The 19,750-nt window shown below is 43.1% G+C and overlaps 1 protein-coding gene across 1 annotated transcript in view; it reads left to right on the plus strand.

Moving 5' to 3' along the window:
• The first annotated feature begins 4,554 nt into the window (after positions 1–4,554).
• Positions 4,555–19,750, plus strand: part of CSNK2A1 (casein kinase 2 alpha 1) — a 77,968-nt gene continuing 62,772 nt past the window's right edge. The window contains exon 1 of the mRNA XM_039479463.2: positions 4,555–4,689. The gene's annotated coding sequence lies outside the window, so the exon portion shown is untranslated. The remainder of the gene's footprint in view (positions 4,690–19,750) is intronic.

The following is a 19,750-nucleotide window of genomic DNA, read 5'->3' on the forward strand; positions in this document are numbered from 1 at the left end:
GGTAGAGAATCGTTTTAACCTGGGATGTGAAAGTTGCAATGAGCTGAGCTCCCGCTCCTGCACTCCAGCCTGGGTGACAAAGAGAGACTCAGTCTCAAAATAAACAAACAAATAAATAAATTAAAATGTACAGGCCACAGAGAGCTGTTGTGAGGATTAAATGAGTTAAAGCCATCTTGTACAGTGTCTGACACAAATTAAGTGCTCAAAAATGTTAGCTCTCATTGCTGTGAATAGCTCCGTATCTGGCTATACCATAATTTCTTTAACCAGTTCCATACCTATGGTTACTTATGTAATACACTGTTTTTAAAAGTGGCCACGACAGTTCCACCATCCTTATACACATGACTACTTGCAATATGATTTGATGTTTTTCTCATGAAGAGATGGAATCTACTTCTATTCTTCTTGAATCTGAGCTCGTCATGTGAATGTCTTTGATCAATATAATGCAGTGAAATGACCCAATAGCATTTCTAAGCCTAGATCTGAAGAGATCTTGCTGCTTTTGGTTTCTTTCTTTTGGAGGCCATCATGTGAGGAACACTGAGCTAGCTTACTGAAGAAGCAACGTGGAGGAGAAGCAAGACACTCAAGCACACAGCCCCAGCCAAATGCCAAACATGTGAATAAGGCTGTAGAGGACTAACCAGTTTGCTGGCCTGCTCACTCATGGCAAAAGTGACAGTAAGCCAGGAAAGACCACTTAGAGCACAAAAGAGCTGTCCTGGCTGAGACATGTCCAAACTGAAAATCCACACCACACAAACATAAAATAAATTATTGTTGTAAGCCACTGTATTTTGGGGTGATTTTGTTAAGGAGCAATAGAAAGCTAATACACTTAGGTTCTTAGTGCAGTGATTAAGACTTTTGCCTGTAATCCTAGCACTTTGGGAGGCCAAGGCAGGAGAATTGCTTGAGCCTAGGAATTCAAGTCCAGCCCCAGCAACATAGCAAGGCCCCAACTGTACAATAATAATAAATTAAAAATGAGCCAGGTTGCCGGGCGCGGTGGCTCAAGCCTGTAATCCCAGCACTTTGGGAGGCCGAGGCGGGCGGATCACGAGGTCAAGAGATCGAGACCATCCTGGTCAACCCGGTGAAACCCCGTCTCTACTAAAAATACAAAAAATTAGCTGTGCATGGTGGCACGTGCCTGTAATCCCAGCTACTTAGGAGGCTGAGGCAGGAGAATCGCCTGAACCCAGGAGGCGGAGGTTGCGGTGAGCCGAGATCGCGCCATTGCACTCCAGCCTGGGTAACAAGAGCGAAACTCCGTCTCAAAAAAAAAAAAAAAAAGAGCCAGGCATGGTGGTGCATGTCTATAGTTCCAGCTACTCAGGAGGCTGAGGTGGGAGAATCGCTTAAGCACAGGAGTTCAGGGTTATAATGAGCTATGATCATGCCACTACACCCCAACCTGGACAACAGAGCAAGAGCCTGTCTCAAAAGAGAGAGAGAGAGAGAGAGGGAGAGAGGGAGAGAGGGAGAGAGAGGGGGAGAGAGGGAGAGAGAGAGAGAGAGAGAGAGAGAGAGAGAGAGAGAGAGAGAGACTCTAATGCCCAGGTTGAAATGCAGGCTCCATCTCTGGTATGTGACCTTGGGCATGGCCTGGGATCTCTGTGAACCTGAGTCTCCTCATTTGTACAGTGGGATACTTTTGGTTTCTACCTCATTAGGTTGACATGAGAATTAAGTGAAATGATGAACATTCAGTGTGTGGCACAGTACAAATACTCTCAACATCTTAACTGTTGTTCTTGCTGCTGTTGTTTGCAGAAAGACTAGCCTGAGAGCTGTGATGTGGCAGGTCAGGGAGAGTAAGAGTTAAGGATAAATGTTAAGTCCACGACTAGGTGAACACTGGGGATGGGAAGCCTCTTGAGACCGGAGACCTACACAAGTCTGGCCTGGTAGATGCAGGAGTTGGGGCTCAATAATGTCCTGCATGAGTATGAGGGGTTGTATATGTGCGCCCAGGTGAGCCCTCTGAATGAAGTCAAGGATAGAGGCCAGAACTTAGAAAAAGAATGAACTAATGCTGAGAGAGAGGCTGAGATCAGAAAGGCATGAAGGCTAAGCCCTGGGAAAGATCCTCACTACACTCAAGTGAAAACCCAGCTTCTTTTTCATGACCTGAATCCCCTGCCCACCTCTGCCACCATATTTCTTCCTCTTTTTCCCTTTATTTGCAGTGCTTCCGCCACCCACGGCCTCCTTCTTCAAACTTACCATGCTCTTTCCTGCCTTGGGATGTTTGCATTTACTATTCCCTTCTCAAAGGCACCTTCTAAACCCTCAAGCTAAAGTTCTTTATTTCACAGCTACTTGTCTTTTCCTTTCACAGCCCTTACTGCTACCTGAAATTACTTTGTTTATGAATTTGTTTACCTGTGCATTACTTGCTTCTCACTTTAGAAGGTGAGCTCCACCAGCGTATATCTTGCTCATAACACATCTCCAGTACCCAGCACAGTGTCTGGCTCATAGCAAATAAAGAGCTGTGAGTTGAACAAATGTGAATATAGTTAGGAAAAAAAAGAAGCCACGAGAGCCAAAAATATATGTTCGAGAGGTAGGTAGAAGGGTAGTCATTTCCTGGAAGATGACCTCCCAGAAACTTTAGGATTATTTTATATAACCTCCTCAGTCCATAAGTAAGGGAAATTGAGGCCCAGAGGTGAGGAGTCACCAGTTGAAGTACACCCAGAGAACAACTGTTGTGGGTTCCCAAGCAATAGGAATCAGATGTTACAAGCCTAACTAGCAGATGAGGCCCAGAGAAGGCCACAGCCACCTCCCTAAGGCCATCACCATAAGTCTGCAGCCACCATCAGCCCTAACCCCACACGGGGAGGAGGTGCCTCTTTGGCAGCAGAGGTGCTAGTCAGCCGACAAACTGTAAAAGGAAGGCTGTGGAGAGCGGAGAGGCCTATTCCTGAGACAAGCAGCTATTCTGAGACAGCTAGGGATAATGGTTGGTACTAAAATAACCCGGCCTCCTCACCCTCATTCAAGTGCTCACACCTCTGTCCCACCGGAGGTGAGACTAACACTCGAACTCCTTTCAGCAACACTTAGAAGCCCCTCGTTTTAGCAGGGCCTGCCAAGGAGAGTTTGATCATCAGATGGAGCCCTGTCCAGTGGGGTCTCACTGTCTGGTGGAGGAAACAGACTAAGGGCTCAGGCTACTGACTGATGGTGCCTGGGTTTGAGGGAGTTCAACAGAGAGAAGATTCCTAGAGGAAAGGATCCCTGAATTAACTCAATCGGCATACAGAAATTACCCAGTCCATGAGGTGACAGTAAGAGAAATAACTACCAGTAAAGGGAGGGAGACAGCACAGCCAAGTTCCAGGAATTGTTTGCAATCTTAGTGGGTGGAAGCTTCAGGAATTTGAGACGACAATGGCCGAATAGGAGGCTGGAAAGGAGGGTTTGGCCAAATTATGGAGAACCTTGAATGTCAAGTGAAGAGTTTGGGCTATCTTTGGTGCACAAAAGAGGTCCATGGGAGATTTTTTTTTTTTTTTTTTTTTTTTTTGAGACAGAGTTTCGCTCTTGTTACCCAGGCTGGAGTGCAATGGCGCGATCTCGGCTCACCGCAATCTCCGCCTCCTGGGTTCAAGCAATTCTCCCGCCTCAGCCTCCCGAGTAGCAGGGACTACAGGCACGTGCCACCATGCCCAGCTATTTTTGTATTTTTAGTAGAGACGGGGTTTCACCATGTTGACCAGGATGGTCTCGATCTCTTGACCTCGTGATCCACCCGCCTCGGCCTCTCAAAGTGCTGGGATTATAGGCGTGAGCCACCGCGCCCGGCTCCATGGGAGATTTTTGATGATAAGACTATTATGAGCTTTGCATGGTAGAAAGTGCCCTGTGGCTGTTTTGGGGAAGTAGCTTGGGCAAGGAGAGCAGGGGTAGATGGCAGACAGAAGGGAAAAAACACTATATTGTGGACGCAGAGCTCTAGGCAGGACTCCTGCAGGAGGAAGGAATTGGGCCTCGGTCTCTCGAGAGCTAGTATTCCCACTTCCCAAACTCCTGTGCTACGCACTTCCTGGGGTCTCACTTTCATTCACTTCTTCCGAACTCCAAGTTTGAACAGAAAAAGTGTCGCTGAAACCCTAATTTTAAACGAGGGGTCAAAGCAACAGAGACTTCAGCTCCCAGAATGCTTCACTCTTCAACTCTGCAGGTCGCGCATGGTACTTTTCAAGAAAGGCGGGGACAGCAGGGTGAAGTGCGGGAAACCTGGGTACCGCCATCGTAGCTTGGGTCAAACCAACTGTTCACATAGTGGGAGGTTCATGTTCTCTCTGTCGTCACTTGTTAACACTATTGAAATAAAATGCAATTTACTATTGCAAGTCTCCTTATTCTCCTTTGCGTTGAGAATTCCTTCCACTTTACATCCTAGGCCGGAACTGAATCCCTAAAGCTACAATAGGACATCCCAGCATGGCCGCACTCAGCGCGATTCCTCTAGGGGCGGAGTCGGAAACTGTCTCGCTCCGCCTCCTGGTAGGAGGGGGTTTCCGTTTCCGGTAGCAGAGGCTGCAGCCTCGCTCTGGTCCCTGCGGCTGGGAGCCGAGCCGTGTGTCTCCTCCTCCGCCGCCGCCATATTGTCTGTGTGAGCAGAGGGGAGAGCGGCCACCGCCGCTGCCGCTTCCACCACAGGTACTTTGGGAGCCGTCAGGCGAGGTCGTTGGAGGGTGGGGTGGGCCCAGGATAGGGCAGCGGAGCTTGGCCGCCCCTCACGCTTTCAGCAGACTCTCGAGCGACCCGTCGCCTTCCCCTGCCCCCACCTCCACATATAAACCAACCGAGGCCCCTGCAGCCCATCGGGGAGGCCCGGCGCCACCCCCCAGGGCGGAGGGCGAGGTTTGGGGGCAGAGGACTATGTGAGGGTGGGAGCCGGCTGCCAGAGTCCAGCTTATTGCGGAGGAGAGGGCTGGACTGGGTGGGGACTAGGGGACAATTTGGAGGAGGGGGTCGTCCGAGGGGGAAGGGAGCTTGAGGGGTGGGGCCGCCGGGGGGTGCTGGGAGAGGGTGCAGAGGGAGTGGTGCCTGCTGGGTAGTGTGCGGCGAACCCTCCCGCGGAACTGGGCAGCTGGAGTAGGGGCCTTCCTAGGGTCCCTCTGGGCGGGGCTGAGCTTCCCACCTGCAGAGTGGGTGCGAAGTGGGGAGAACCCCAGGCGGGGTTGCTGGGGAGAAAGGGGGAAGGGACCAAGTCGTGGGGCAGAACGTCTGAGGTTGGAGTTAAGGACTAGTTAGGAGCCTGGATAGAAAAAGAGGTATGGAGAGAATGAAAGCCTGGCTAAGAGTATACATGTTAGTTGGTGACCTTTTGAAAGAGTAGGACTTTTCAATTTTGTTTTTCGTTGTGTGTTTTTGCAGTGTTGGAACATTTCTAGATTAAGTAGGTGATGGGTGGAGCTTCTGTAGTTTGTTTTGGGGAAGCGAAGTCAGGGTCGGGAGAAGTTGCATCTTGGCTGTTGCTTTGTGTGGAGGAAGAGTTCTGAAAAGGAGGTGACAGATTATTTGGGAAGACTTGATTGCCTTTCAACTGTTTAATTCTACGAGAATGGGACGTGGGGAGAGGAAATGAAAACTAAGAAGGGAAGATTTTTTCCAAGAATTGGAGACTTCATTTCATCTAAGGAGTTCAGTATAGGCCAGTGGTTAAAAACCAGACTGCCTAGGTACTGAAGTATCAGGGCCATTGCTACTTAGCTGTATGACCTAAACTCTCTAAGCTTCAGTTTTCCTGTCTGTAAAATGGGAATGATGCTATTTCCTAGCTTATGAGTTTATGGAGAGGAGTAAAGAAGACAGTTTGTGTCAAGTGCTTACTACAGTGTCTGGCAGGTAGTAAGTGCTTAGTGGCTTTTACCTGTCACTGTAAAGGGACTAGCTGGTATATTTGGGACTCTTCTGTTCTAAGTAAAATTTATAGTCAAGAATTTGACTGTAGACAGGGCCTTAGAATATTATCTTCGTAGTTGTTGTAGGGTTTTGTTGTAAGTCATTTGGCTTTACTGGCTTGGTGGACCTGGGGCTGAAAGTCCAGTACCAGTACCAGCTCTCCTCCGTGGTATTCTCAAAAGTTCACCTGCAGTCTTAGCAGGGCATATTTGTCCTTCTGTGACTTTGAAATACTTGGCTTTGGCTTGCAATTGGGGGAGGGTGTGTGACTTGAAGAAAGAATGAAAGATTGGAAATTTGCTTAGATTGATTAATCAACTGATTACTAAATTGGTCACCCTGAGGTGACTTTTCTTTAACAACAAAAAAAATGCCTAGTTATGTCCTCTTTTGTGGAATACAGAGAAGAGAAATACACATTTAAGGAGGAGCATAGGTTAGCTTCTGAGTAGTTATGGGTGAAGTGCCTTGCAATTTGAGGATGAAAGAGGTGGCTGGGGCCGGACGCAGTGGCTCACGCCTGTAATCCCAGCACTTTGGGAGGCCAAGGCGGGTGGATCACGAGGTCACGAGATCGAGACCATCCTGGTCAACATAGTGAAGCCCCGTCTCTACTAAAAATACAAAAAACTAGCTGGGCATGGTGGCACATGCCTGTAATCCCAGCTACTCAGGAGGCTGAGGCAGGAGAATTGCCTGAACCCGGGAGGCGGAGGTTGCGGTGAGCCGAGATCGCACCGTTGGTGCCTGGGTAACAAGAGCGAAACTCTGTCTCAAAAAAAAAAAAAAAAAAAAAGAGGTGGCAACTCCTTTTCCATAGTGTGCATTTAGTTCCTTTGCCTACTCATCCAGAGTGAGTCCTTGGTTTTACTGTTGTCTCTATCTCTGAACATACACCTCTGTGTCACATAAGTAAAGACATATGTATAAATACTTCACGTAAGTAAAATATATACACCTTTATTTCACACTCGTTTAAAGAAAGGGATGATTTTCTGTAGGAAGTGAATTTAAACCCTTCCATGGGACTGGGATTTGTTGTAGGTAAAATGACATCTACGTCTTCCCACGGTGTCCATACCTTAATCCCCAGAATCTGTAACTATCCTCTGTTATATATGTTACATGGCAAAAGGAACTTGGCAGGTGTAATTAAGGTTAAGAATCTGAAAATAGAAAAAATTATCCTGGATTTTCTGGGTGGGCCGAATCTAATCACATGAGTCCTTGAAACCCTAATTTTAAACGAGAACTTTGTCCAGCTGGGGTCAGAGAAATGGGCAGAAAAGGAAATCAGAGAGATTTAAAGCATAAGAAGGACTCTATTTGCCTTTGTTAGAGGTGACCACATGGAAAGGTCCCCAGAGAAGGAATGTGGGCAGCCTCTAGTAGCAAAGACCAATTCCCGCTGACAACCAGCAAGAAATGGGGACCTCAGTCCTGCAACCAGAAGGAACAGAATTTGGCCAACAACCTGATTGAGCTTGGAAGTTAATTTTTTCCCAGAGTTTCCTTGAGACACCTTGATTTTTGGCCTCATGAGACCCTAAGCAGAAGACCTAGCCAAGCCCACCCAACTTCTGACCTACAATAACTGTGAGATAATAAACTTGTGTTATTTTTAGCCCCTACATTTGTAGTAATTTGTTACAACAACAGCAGAACGCTAGTATCGATTTTGGCACCAGGAGTGGGGTACTATTACCTAAAAATGAAAGTGGCAGTGGATAAAGGTTAGAATAATTTTGAGGGGCATGATAGAAAAGGCCTAGAACACAGGAGGATTGCTTGAGGCCAGGAAGTCAAGGCTTCAGTGAGCAGTAATGGCACCACTGCACTCCAGCCTGGGTGGCAGAGTGAGACCCTGTCAAAGAAACAAAAAGGAAGTGGCAGGGTGTGGTGGCTCATGCCTGTAGTCCCAGCACTTTGGGAGGCTGAGCAGGCAGATCACAAGGTCAGGAGTTTGAGACCAGCCTGGCCAATATGGTGAAACTCGGTTTCTTCTAAAATTACAAAAACTAGCTGGGTGTGGTAGTGTGCACCTGTAATCCCATTTACTCCAGAGGCTAAGGCAGGAGAATCGTTTGAACCTGGGAGCAGAGTTTGCAGTGAGGCGAGATTGTGCCACTGCACTGCAGCCTGGGCCACAGAGTGAGACTCTTGTCTCAAAAAAAGAAAGAAAAAAGAAAAGGCCTGGGACAGATTTTTAGTAGCAATATGTTAATGACTCTGTTAGTGACGGCTCAGACAGAAGTGAGGTCTTCCTTATTGGATACTGGCAGAAAGGGGATCCTTGTTACATAGTAGCAACTAAGTTTAGCAGAATTGTTATCCTGTGGTTATATGGAAAGCCAAATTTGTAAGATGAACTCGTGTATTTAGCTGGTATTTCCAAGCAAAGTATTAAAGGTGCAGCCTGGTTTATTTGTGAATGTGAACTTTAACGGCTTGAACCCCTGTGAAATTCTTGCATAGTTCATTAGGTTCTTGAGAATTTTATGCTAACATAAACAATTCTAGTTTGGATTGAAAGAGAAAGCGCCGGGCGTGGTGGCTCATGCTTGTAATCCTAGCACTTTGGGAGGCTGAGGCAGGCAGATCACCTGAGGTCAGGAGTTTGAGACCAGCCTAGCCAACATGTTGAAACCCCATCTGTACTAAAAAAAAAGTTAGCCAGGTGTGGTGGCACTCACCTGTAATCCCAGCTACTTTGGAGGCTGAGGCGGGAGAATCGCTTGAACTCGGGAGGCGGAGGTTGCAGTGAGCTGAAATTGTGCCACTGTACTCCAGCCTGGTCAACTGAGTGAGACTCCGTCTCAAAAAAAAAAAAGAGAGAGAGAGAAAGTAATAGGGCTGTTGGACCCCCCAAATTCTGATAGGAAGCAGGCTGATAAAACTACTCACATGTGAATGTGTTGCTTTCCATAAAAAAAGAAGGGTGACTCAGATGGAGATAGAAAGGAGAGCTTAGTCGGGTGGAGCTAAAAGCTGGAGAGGATTTTTCCCAGGCCTTGAAATGGAATGGAGATACCCGAGATTTTGAAACTGCTTTGGACCCTTGGCTCTGTTTTCTTTTACATTTTACCCATTTGAACTGGAATTCTGTTAACTGTTATTCTATATCTGCCTCACAATAGTATGTTGGGAGCAGAGAACTTGTTTAGTAATTTTGCCCCAGGAGTTGTACCTACTGTATTATCTCCAGAACCTCATGCACACCTGAATATATGAATGAGATTTGGGACTTTTGAAATAATGAGCTTTAGATGGAAAACTTTGGGACCTTAGGATGGGAGGATGTATTTTGCATTTGGGAGAGAGGTGAATCCTTGGAATCCAGAAGGCAGATTGCAGTGGGCAGAATGGCTCCCCTACTATTTCCATACTGTAAACCCTGGAACCTGAATATGTTATGTAGCAAAAGAGACTTCATAGATTTAATTAAAGTTAAGGATCTTAAAATGGATAGATTATTTTGAATTTTCTGGGTGGGTTTGTTCTACTCACATGAGCACTTAAAAGCAGATAACTTTTTCAGGCTGGTGTCAGAGATGAAGCAGAAGGGGAAGTCAGAGATTTGAAGCATGGTAAGGATTCAACATGCCTTTACTGGGCCAGATGGAAAGCATGAGAGAGAATGCAGGCAGCCTCTAGTAGGAAAGGCCAGTCCCAGCTGATTACCAGCAAGGAAGTGGGAACCTCAGTCCTACAGCTGTAAGGAGCTAAATTCAGCCAATAGCTTAAATGAATGTGGAAGGGGATTTTCCCCCAGAGTTTCCAGCAGGGAACCAGCCCAGTGAATACCTTCATTTAGCTCTTGTGAGACCCATTCAAATATGGTGAATTCTGTAACATAATAAATTTGTGTTGTTTCATTTGTGATACTTTGTTATGACAATGGAAAACAAATACAGGAGTTTTGTTGGTTTTATTTCAGAATCTTTGGGATATTATTTTCTAGAGAACAAAGATAGTAAAGAGTCTACAAACTGATTTAGTTCTGGAAGACTCCACAGAATAATGGTGTTGCGTGGAACCTGTGCCTCTTTCTTGATGTTTAAATATTATTACTGTCCTTAGATGCAGTTTGAAGGAGTTTGATGACCAGCTTGGTGAAATTTAGTTTCTGAACATCTAGGACGTTGGTAGGATTTCTGTAAATTGGAGGTTCTTCCATATCTTGCATAAAGGACATAATTTCTTTATTCATTTTTATTGACTTAATAAAACAATGGGCTATATCACAGCCTTTTAAAGGTTTATTTCTTGTTTTTTAGAGAAGATGGAAATGGGTGATATATTTTTGTGAATTTGTAACTGTTTTCTCATTAGCTCCCACCCCACCCTAGCTTAACTCAGAGTTGTAAGATCTTTTCTCCCTGTCATTGTTGAGGTTGTTGAGGTTAAGAGTCAGATCTACAGAATGGAGTTTCTAGTTTTTAAGAAGTCTTGTTTTCGTTCTTTAACAGTATCCTATTGATTGGATTCATAAAATATGAACTAATGAAACTTTACTCAGAGGATGAAGGAAATTAGACCATTTCTTCTGAGTTATTACATGAACAGAAAGATGATGACAAGATTAGCATTTCAGGGTATGGAAGACTTTAGAGATTATGTTTGACTTTGGGTTTAGAGTAAGGGAAATTGGAGCACAGGAATTTTAACTGATCTACCAAGATGTCTCAGCCCTAGAGCTAGTCTCGAATCCTGGTCCAGCCAGTAGAGAGTCATGACTTTTGAACTATGTTCCCTGAGTACCACTGTCTTACCTAGGACAGCTTACTTTATCTCTCTGTGTCTGTTTTCTTCGTGGGGTCATTGTCAGGATTAATTGAGATAATGCATGTAACATACCTAGCACAGTACCTAACACAGGAAATGCCCTCAAAGTGTTAACTGTTGGCCAGGCATGGTGGCTCACACCTGTAATCCCAGCTCTTTGAGAGGCTGAGGTGGGCAGATCACTTGAGGTCAGGAGTTCAAGACCAGACTGGCCAACATGGTAAAACCCTGTCTCTACTAAAATTAGCCGGATGTGGTGGTGCAATCCCGTAGTCCCAGCTACTTAGGAGGCTGAGGCAGAAGAATCACTTGAACCTGGGAGGCAGGTTGCTTGCAGTGAGCCAAGATCGTGCCAGTGCACTCCAGCCTGGGGGACAGAGCGAGACTCAGTCCCACAAAAAAAAAAAAAAAAAAAGAAAGAAAAAGAAAAAATGTTAACTCTCTGTAATATTTATGGTAACTCTTGACAACTGTGTGCATAAATATTACATTATGATTTGTACAAGTTCAGACACTGAAAACCAATATGATTGCCATTGAATTAGGTAAGGGCTTAGTATTTTTTATTTTATTTTATTTTATTTTTTTTGAGACGGAGTCTTGCTCTTGTTACCCAGGCTGGAGTGCAATGGCGCAATCTCGGCTCACCACAACCTCCGCCTCCTGGGTTCAGGCAATTCTCCTGCCTCAGCCTCCTGAGTAGCTGGGATTACAGGCATGTGCCACCATGCCCAGCTAATTTTTTGTGTTTTTAGTAGAGACGGGGTTTCACCATGTTGACCAGGATGGTCTCGATCTCTTGACCTCGTGATCCACCCGCCTCAGCCTCCCAAAGTGCTGGGATTACAGGCTTGAGCCACCACGCCTGGCTGGCTTAGTATTTTTGGTAAAAAATAATGTGATAACTTGATTTGAAATGAGAAACTGGATTTTGATCTGTCACAATTCATGGGAAACCTGGACCAGGTTTGTTTCATGAGAGTATTAATGTGTTCTTATACCTAAATTTCTTTGAACTCCTGAGATGGATAATTTCAAAAGTAGCATGTCATTTTGTTTCTTACAGAGAAATCTAGGCCAGCCAACTTTTCAAATGAAGAAATTCCTCTAGGATTATTAGAGAAAAGTAGTTGCTGTCATTGTAACAAAGGATGTATTGGATGTATTTGCATTGGGTTATAGACAAATGGTAATTTCTTCTGTTGAATGCTCCCAAGTAGAATTCAGCAGATCTAGTTGTTGGCCAGATGTACTTTTTTTTTTTTTTTAACATCTAGAAGTCAAAGATTGAATTTTTTTAAAAAAGTTTAAGGTAGTGCCGGGCGCAGTGGCTCATGCCTGTAATCCCAGCACTTTGGGAGGCCGAGGCGGGTGGATCACGAGGTCAAGAGATCGAGACCATCCCGGTCAACATGGTGAAACCCCGTTTCTACTAAAAATACAAAAAATTAGCTGGGCATGGTGGCGCGTGCCTGTAATCCCAGCTACTCAGGAGGCTGAGGCAGGAGAATTGTCTGAACTGAGGAGGCGGAGGTTGCGGTGAGCCGAGATTGCGCCATTGCACTCCAGCCTGGGTAACGAGCAAAACTCCACCTCAAAAAAAAAAAAAAAAAGTTTAAGGTGAAAGACTACTAGGAGTGGCATTTTAACTGTTTTCTGCAAATTATTTCAGTCTTAGACTTTTTTTTTTAAAAAAAGCTGCTTAGCAACGGTTGCTGTGGTAGGCAAGCTTGTTTACATTAGTAATGATAATGGTTTTTTGCATAGAAAATATTGTATTATCTGAGGTGATGGTTTTATGGTTAAATACCAGGGTGCAAGTTATATTAATATTTTATAATTTTGTATGTGTGACATCTTAAATGCACTTATATTGGCTGCTCTTTTCTTTTTATACTTTCTTGTCTTGTGGGTTTTTCTGACAGGTTTTTATTAGCTGAAACATTTTAATTTGCTTGGAAAAGTGAACGCTTGGAATTTTCCTGAAGTTATGACTAATGCTTTAATGGGCATTTCTCAATTTAGCTATCTCATCAATGTTCTATAAATTTTAAGAAAGCTACCCTGTTTAAAATGAATGGGTAAATTATTTTCCAAAAAATGTTATCATGTCATATCCAAAAGTACCAGATAGTCATTTTGGGTTATAGAATTCATCACCACTCAAAAGATGTTCATTCAACAGATCCTGAGTGCCTGCTACATTTCTGGCAGGTATTGTGCTAAAGATCTCCAAACTGTCGCTGCCCTCCAAGCTCACAATGGAGTGTCATTTTCTAATAATAGACATATCATACCACAACTTAGTAGCTTTTGGAGGTGTTTTCTTATGATAACTCCTGTTTGCTTTGTATCTTAGGTACAGTTTCTGAAACAGCTACAGAAATAGGAAGTGGGTAGAATAGAGAATTAACTGAGATTGCTGGTAGGGTGGGGAAGGCAGCAGGATAGTGGGAAAGAACCCCTACTTTGAGTTTGAGGGAGTTTACTTAACCTTTTCAAGTCTGGGAGTTCTTGCCTCTACAGTTGGGATAACAACTACTTTGGGCAACTTAGTAACCTTCAGTTTCTTCATCTGTAAAATGAGAATTAGTAGTACCTACCTTAGGATTTTTGTGAGGATTAGTAACTAGAGTGCCAGTTAGCATTATTATTGAGGATTAAAGGAGAAAGTTTATACAATGTCTGGCATATAGGTGTACAACATTAGTTCTTTCCCTTCCCTTTAGAGAAAACAATGTGTTTATTGCCAGTGCTGCTATTTTTCATTCTCTATTTTCATTTTCTGCTGCCAAGAGTTCTTATTTTTTTTAATGAGACTTTTGACCTATACTTCCTGTTTCTAATGTAGCCTGCTGGGTGGGTGAGGTATGAATTACTGCTTAGGGGTGGATCAGTATGTAACTCACGCCCAGTGTAGATTACCTCAGTTACTTGTGTACAGTGTCTATTAGTTAGTCTTGGTGAGTCTAGGGTTCTTTTGCTTCTAGATAGAGAAGGTAATCTTCCCATCTCTGACTCAGGAAAAGGTCTAGCTTTGCTCACCTATAGACTTGTGAATATAGATCAGAGGTCTTACTGCCAGTGGTTCTTTGATCACAGTTTGGGAATTACTTGAATATTGTGTGTCAAGAGCTATGTTTGGAGGAGGCCATCTCCTTGCATTAACATCTTCTATATGTCTTTCTCTCTCAGGTAATCCACTAACTTGCTTTCTTGTTTGCTCAGTATTATTAAGTGTAGGCAGACCAGGAACTTGTATTTATCAGCACTTTCAAACTTTTTTCTTCCGTGTTTTTTTTTTTTTTTTTTTTCGAGATTTAGTGTCTATCCGTTGCACAGGCTAGAGTGCAGTGGCACAGTCTCCGCCTCCTGGGAAACTCAGCCTCCCAAGAAACTGGGATTATAGGCGTGTGCCATCACACCTGGCTAATTTTTGTATTTTTATTAGGGACGGAGTTTTGCCATGTTGGCCAGGCTGGTCTCAAACTCCTGACCTCAGGTGATCCGCCAGCCTCAGCCTCCCAAAGTGCTGGGGTTACAGGTGTGAGCCACCACACCTGGCCAGTGTTTTTGTATTTATGATTATATAGAATGACTACAAATGGCCATCTGCTTTGGAGTTGTCTACCTTAAAAAAAAAAAATGAAAATACGCTATTGGCTAGCAATTAAAAGTATTCAGACGTGTTTTGCTATATAATTTATTGTGAGAAGGTTATCAATGTCAAGTAAAATGTTTTCATTATTTGCTTCTATCTGTCTGTCTTCCTGACCAGTTCAACTTTCCTACTAGTGAAGCCATCTTGACCTGGGGTTTTCTTTATGGGTAGTTTAAAATTTTTTTTTGTAGAGACAAGGTCTTACCATGTTGCCCAGGCTGATCTCAAAGTCCTGGACTCAAGCAGTCCTCTTACTTCTTACCTCAGCCTCCCCAAACTGCTGAGATTACAGACATGAGTCACCGCATCTGGTCTGAAGAATTTTTAAACACCACAGCTAAGTCCCTGAGCATTCATCTGCAGCTACATGTATGCCCTTGTTACATACAGTTGTTATCCTGGTTGTTTTTTTTCACAGCCATCTTTTAGGACTGTTTTTGGAAAACATTGATCACATTGACCTTCATACATATTCAAAACTTTAGGATTTGTTGCATCTGGAGCCCAGCGCTGAGGCCCACAGGAGCCACCAGCCCCCAGCCAGCATGGGGGACATATGTCAGTTGTCTTCCTTTCTCCCCTCAGCAGCCACACAGAAAATCTTTTCCATCTTTTTTATACAGTTGTGGCCTAGTGGCCAGCCCATTCAGGTAAGAGAATAATGAAGAACGCTGACTATTGAAACTCAAAACTCCACCCCCACTTTGCCTCCAAATTTAAAGCAGTTCATTTGATTATAATATTTTGGATAGGCTGTTAATAAATCAGTTTGGAGAATTAAGAAAACAGTATTAAATTTAGTGAAAAGAACCTATTTAGGCTTTGAATCCTAAACAGATCTGGCTTCCACCACTTAGTAATCCTGTGGTTTTCAGCAGATAATTTAACCTCTGAATCTGTTTATTTCTAAAATCAAAATATACATCTGATACTGTGCTGGTTTATAAGAGACATTCAAATGGTAGCAAGTAGTTATTACATTAATAAATGTTGGATTATTTTTTTAGATTACTCTATATCCCAAATGAAGTTTTTCATCTTTTGGTTCCAAAGGGTTATAGCCAGTGGAATAAAGTTTCACATTGTGACTTTATTTTGCTTGTGTTGCATGGTAAAAAGGCATACAGATGATGACTTCTGGCCATCATTTATTATATTCTATATTATAGGAGATAGTACTGAGTTCAAATTTCTCTTAGGTGTTTAGTGTAGAACTGTGTTAATCCAAATCAAACTGCTTGGGTTTTCTTCTACTGCTCCCTTCATTGGAAGACCTCTCATTGTTGCTGTGTTACTTACCTTATACTGACACTCTGCTTCCTTTTCTGGGTCGAAGGTGGAGAAATGTAATTCACACAAAAGGCCCAAATGCTGATGTTTTCTGTTTTTTGTTTTTTGTTTTTTCTGTTTTACTGTACCTCCTGGTTTGTTTTATGGAAGTGATACTTACGTATATTTTTAAAAATATTTATTATTTTAAGACAGAGTCTCACTCTGTCACCCAGGCTGGAATGCACTGGCATGGTCTCGGCTCACTGCAGCCTCTGCCTCCTGAGTTCAAGTGATGCTACTGCCTCAGCCACCCAAGTAGCTAAGACAACAGGTGTGTGACACCATGCCTAGCTAATTTTTGTATTTTTAGTAGAGATAGGGTTTTGCCATGTTGGCCAGGCTGGTCTTGAACTCCTGGCCTCAGGTGATCCGCCCGCCTTGGCCTCCCAGAGTTCTGGGATTACAGGTGTGAGCCACTGCACCTGGCCTATATGTGTTGGTGTGTTTGTTTTGTTTTGTTTTGTTTTTAGACGGAGTCTCGCTCTGTCACCAGGCTGGAGTGCGGTGGCGCGATCTCAGCTCACTGCAACCTCTGCCTCCCAGGTTCAAGCAATTCTCCTGCCTCAGCCTCCCGAGTAGCTGGGATGGGACTACAGGGGCACACCACCATACCCTGCTAATTTTTGTATTTTTAGTAGAGACAGGGTTTCACCATGTTGGCCAGGATGGTCTTGATCTCCTGACCTTGTGATCTGCCCTCCTCGGCCTCCCAAAGTGCTGGGATAACAGGCATGAGCCACTGCGCCCGGCCATGTAATGTTTTTAAAAACAGGAAAGTTGGATGTTTTGTAGGAAGGAATAAAAGCAGAAGGCCCCGAGGGGCATGTTAGGATTTATAATCTTCTAAAGTTAAATGTCCCGCAAGTTTACACAAGCAGTAACTTCATGAGTTATCAAGTATTACTGTGAATATTTATGTTCCAAATTCAGAGCCTTAATCAGACCAGAAAAGACATATTCTTTTGGGTTTGAACATGTAGTTTTCTTATTCAGCGTGTAGTTAGTATCTTGGGGACTTTGAAGGTCAGAGAGTCATGGGAACTGTCAAGGAGTTAGTTGTTAGTTTTTTGTTTTTTTTTTAATTTTAGCTGTATATATTTACTAGTTTAAAAAACAAAAACAGTACTACTTATATGGCATTAGTATGATGGGTGAGAGAGAATGTTGTTGGCCATGGTTACCACCTTAAATTGCGATGGGAAAAGAGAATCAATATGAAGTGGAGGAAAAAACCAGTAACTTCATCTAGTCATGCATTTTTATACCATTAACCTGTTTTCTTTTGGCTTATCCTTCTGTGCTAAGGTAAGGAGGCTTGGTTTGTCTTTGTTTTCATTTTTTTGTGTCAGTAACCTCCAAATAGATGATCTTCCAGTTGAAATGGTTGTCTGTTAGCACATCTGGACTGTACTTAAAAGCTGCAAAACGTGGTTGCAATCTCTTGAAATAAGGGGAATTGTGAAATAGTTTTCTCAACCTGCTGCATGGATTTTGACTATTCAGGTCATGATCTCCACAAATTATTTAAACCAGAATTTATCAACCAATGTACTATGTCAGGGTGCGTTACAGTTGTGTTGAAATACTGGTCCCCTCACACCTCTGGCCATTCATGCAGAATAGTTTTGGATATAGCATCCAAACCAGTGACCTCAGATCCAGAGCAGTCTTGATCATTTACCTCAGTGTGCCATACAAGTTTTATTTTCTGTGTCTTGACTCTAAAAAAGAATGAAAGCACTAATTTAGAAAGCTCAATAATTGGACTTCTTAACAGTTTCAAGATTCAAGGGTTTCACCAGTCTTAAAATAATCTTGGCTTTAAGCTTTTAAAGCCATTTTAAGGTACCTCTCTGACCCCCAAGTAATTTTCTTTGCACATATGATTCAAAGGATATACTTTAAAATGCAAGACTGTAAACGATTTAAGGTTGGACACTAGTGAAGGAATTCAAGTTCTTATTTTCTAGGCAGTAATGTGAGGCAGAAGTAAAGTTCCCTTTTGTAAAACTGTTATCTCTACCTGACTAACTCTGAATGCCACTCTATCTTTTCTGAGGCTGACATTTTGTTAATCATTCATCAAGCTTGGGTCTCATACTGGAACATAAATTGAAGCCTAGGATACATTTGTCTTCTTGTCTTCCTTCAGGGAAGAATGGCATATACTTAGTTTGAGCACTTTAATTTTTTAGTATTTATGTAAATCACCAAGTTAAGCTTTCTTAGATGAGTTTCTATTTGCCTAACTCAGGAATTATTAATTTTGCTGGAGTTTACAGATTTCATGAGCCTATAATAATTTTTTTCTTCAAGAAATGTACATGTACATGCTACTTTATGTACATTTTTCAGAGAGTTCATGGCCACTGATCTCATTCTCGAACTCCATTTTCAGTTCCCTAATGTTTCCCCCATTTTGTTTTTTATTTATAAATTTATATATTTATTATAGACCAGGGATTGATAGCTGAAATACCTACAGGAGTCGAGCCAATAAGGGAAATGAAGAGTTTTCCAGGGTTCTGTGTGGTATCTCCATTGGGTGTCTTTTGAAAGGGCCCATTGTTAGACAGTCACAGCTTAGCATATCCAGCTGGATTTTATCAGTGCAGGAATGAGGAATCATTGTTACCAGACAGGTAGACCTACCTGCCCTCCCTCCTCCTCTCTTTTAAGAAATAGAAAGGTTTTTTTGTTTGTTGGGTTGGTTTTTTGTTTTTTTTGTTTTTTTTTTAGTATTGGCAACTGTCACATTGAATAATATTAATTATGTAAAATTTTAATACATAATTCAACTTAATACTTGATTCACTTTTCTTTTGAGGTGGAATTTTGCTCTGGTTTCCCAGGCTGGAGTGCAGTGGCACCATCTCAGCTCACTACAGCCTCCACCTTCTGGGTTCAAGCAATTCTTCTGCCTCATGCTCCCGAGTGCTAGGATTACAGGTGCCCACCACCACACCTGGTTAATTTTGTATTTTTAGTAGAGGTGGGGTTTCACCATGTTGGTCAGGCTGGTCACTAACGCCTGATTTTAGGTGATCTGCCTGCCTCGGCCTCCCAGACTGGTGGGATTACAGGCATGAGCCACTGTGCCTGGCCTCGATTCACTTTGTAAAAACAGTACAAAGGCTGGGCACTGTGGCTCATGGTGTAGTCCCAACACTTTGGAAGGCTGAGATGGGATGATCACTTGAAACCAGGAGTTCAAGACCAGCCTGGGCAACATGGCAAAACCCCATCTCTACCAAAAATGCAAAAAATTAGAAGGTTGTGGTGGCACACACCTATAGTCCCAGCTACTTGGAAGACTGAGGTATGGGATCACTTTAGCTCAGGAGTGTGAAGCTGCAGTGAGGTGAGCTATGATCATGCCACTGCACTCCAGCCTAGGTAACAGAGCAAGGTCCTGTCTCTAAAAAAAAAAAGGAAAAAAATTGAAAAACTTATACACAAATGCACCTAGCGACATTATTCATAGTAGCCAAAAAGTAGAGACGGTCCAAATATCTGTCAGCTGATAAATGGATAACCAAAACGTGGTATCTTTATACAGTGAATTCAGCTATACAAGGGAATGAACTACTGATATCTGCAACAATGTGGATAACCTTGGAGACATTTTGCTAAGTAAAAGAGGCCACATATTGCATTATTCCATTTATGTGAAATGTCCATAATAGGCAGATATATGGAATAGAAAGCAGATTATTGGTTGCCAGAGGATTGTAGGAAGAGGCTATTGGGAGTTACGCCTCTCAGGTTTCTTTTTGGGGCGATGTAGTGTTCTGGAATCAGACAGTAGTGATGGTTCCACAACATTGTAAATAATACTTAAAACATACCATTCTAGGGTACTGAATTGTACCATAAAATGATTAGTTTTATGCTACATGGATTTTATCTCAGTTTTTAAAAAGTAATATTTGAGCCAGATAGGCGGTATACACACAGGTAGTCTTCTTCGCAGCCATCTGTGGGAAATACATTCCAAGATCCCCCAGTGGATGCCTGAGATTACAGATAATACCA

The sequence above is a fragment of the Saimiri boliviensis genome, chromosome 9 (assembly GCF_048565385.1).
Source record: "Saimiri boliviensis isolate mSaiBol1 chromosome 9, mSaiBol1.pri, whole genome shotgun sequence".
Classification (NCBI taxonomy): domain Eukaryota; kingdom Metazoa; phylum Chordata; class Mammalia; order Primates; family Cebidae; genus Saimiri; species Saimiri boliviensis.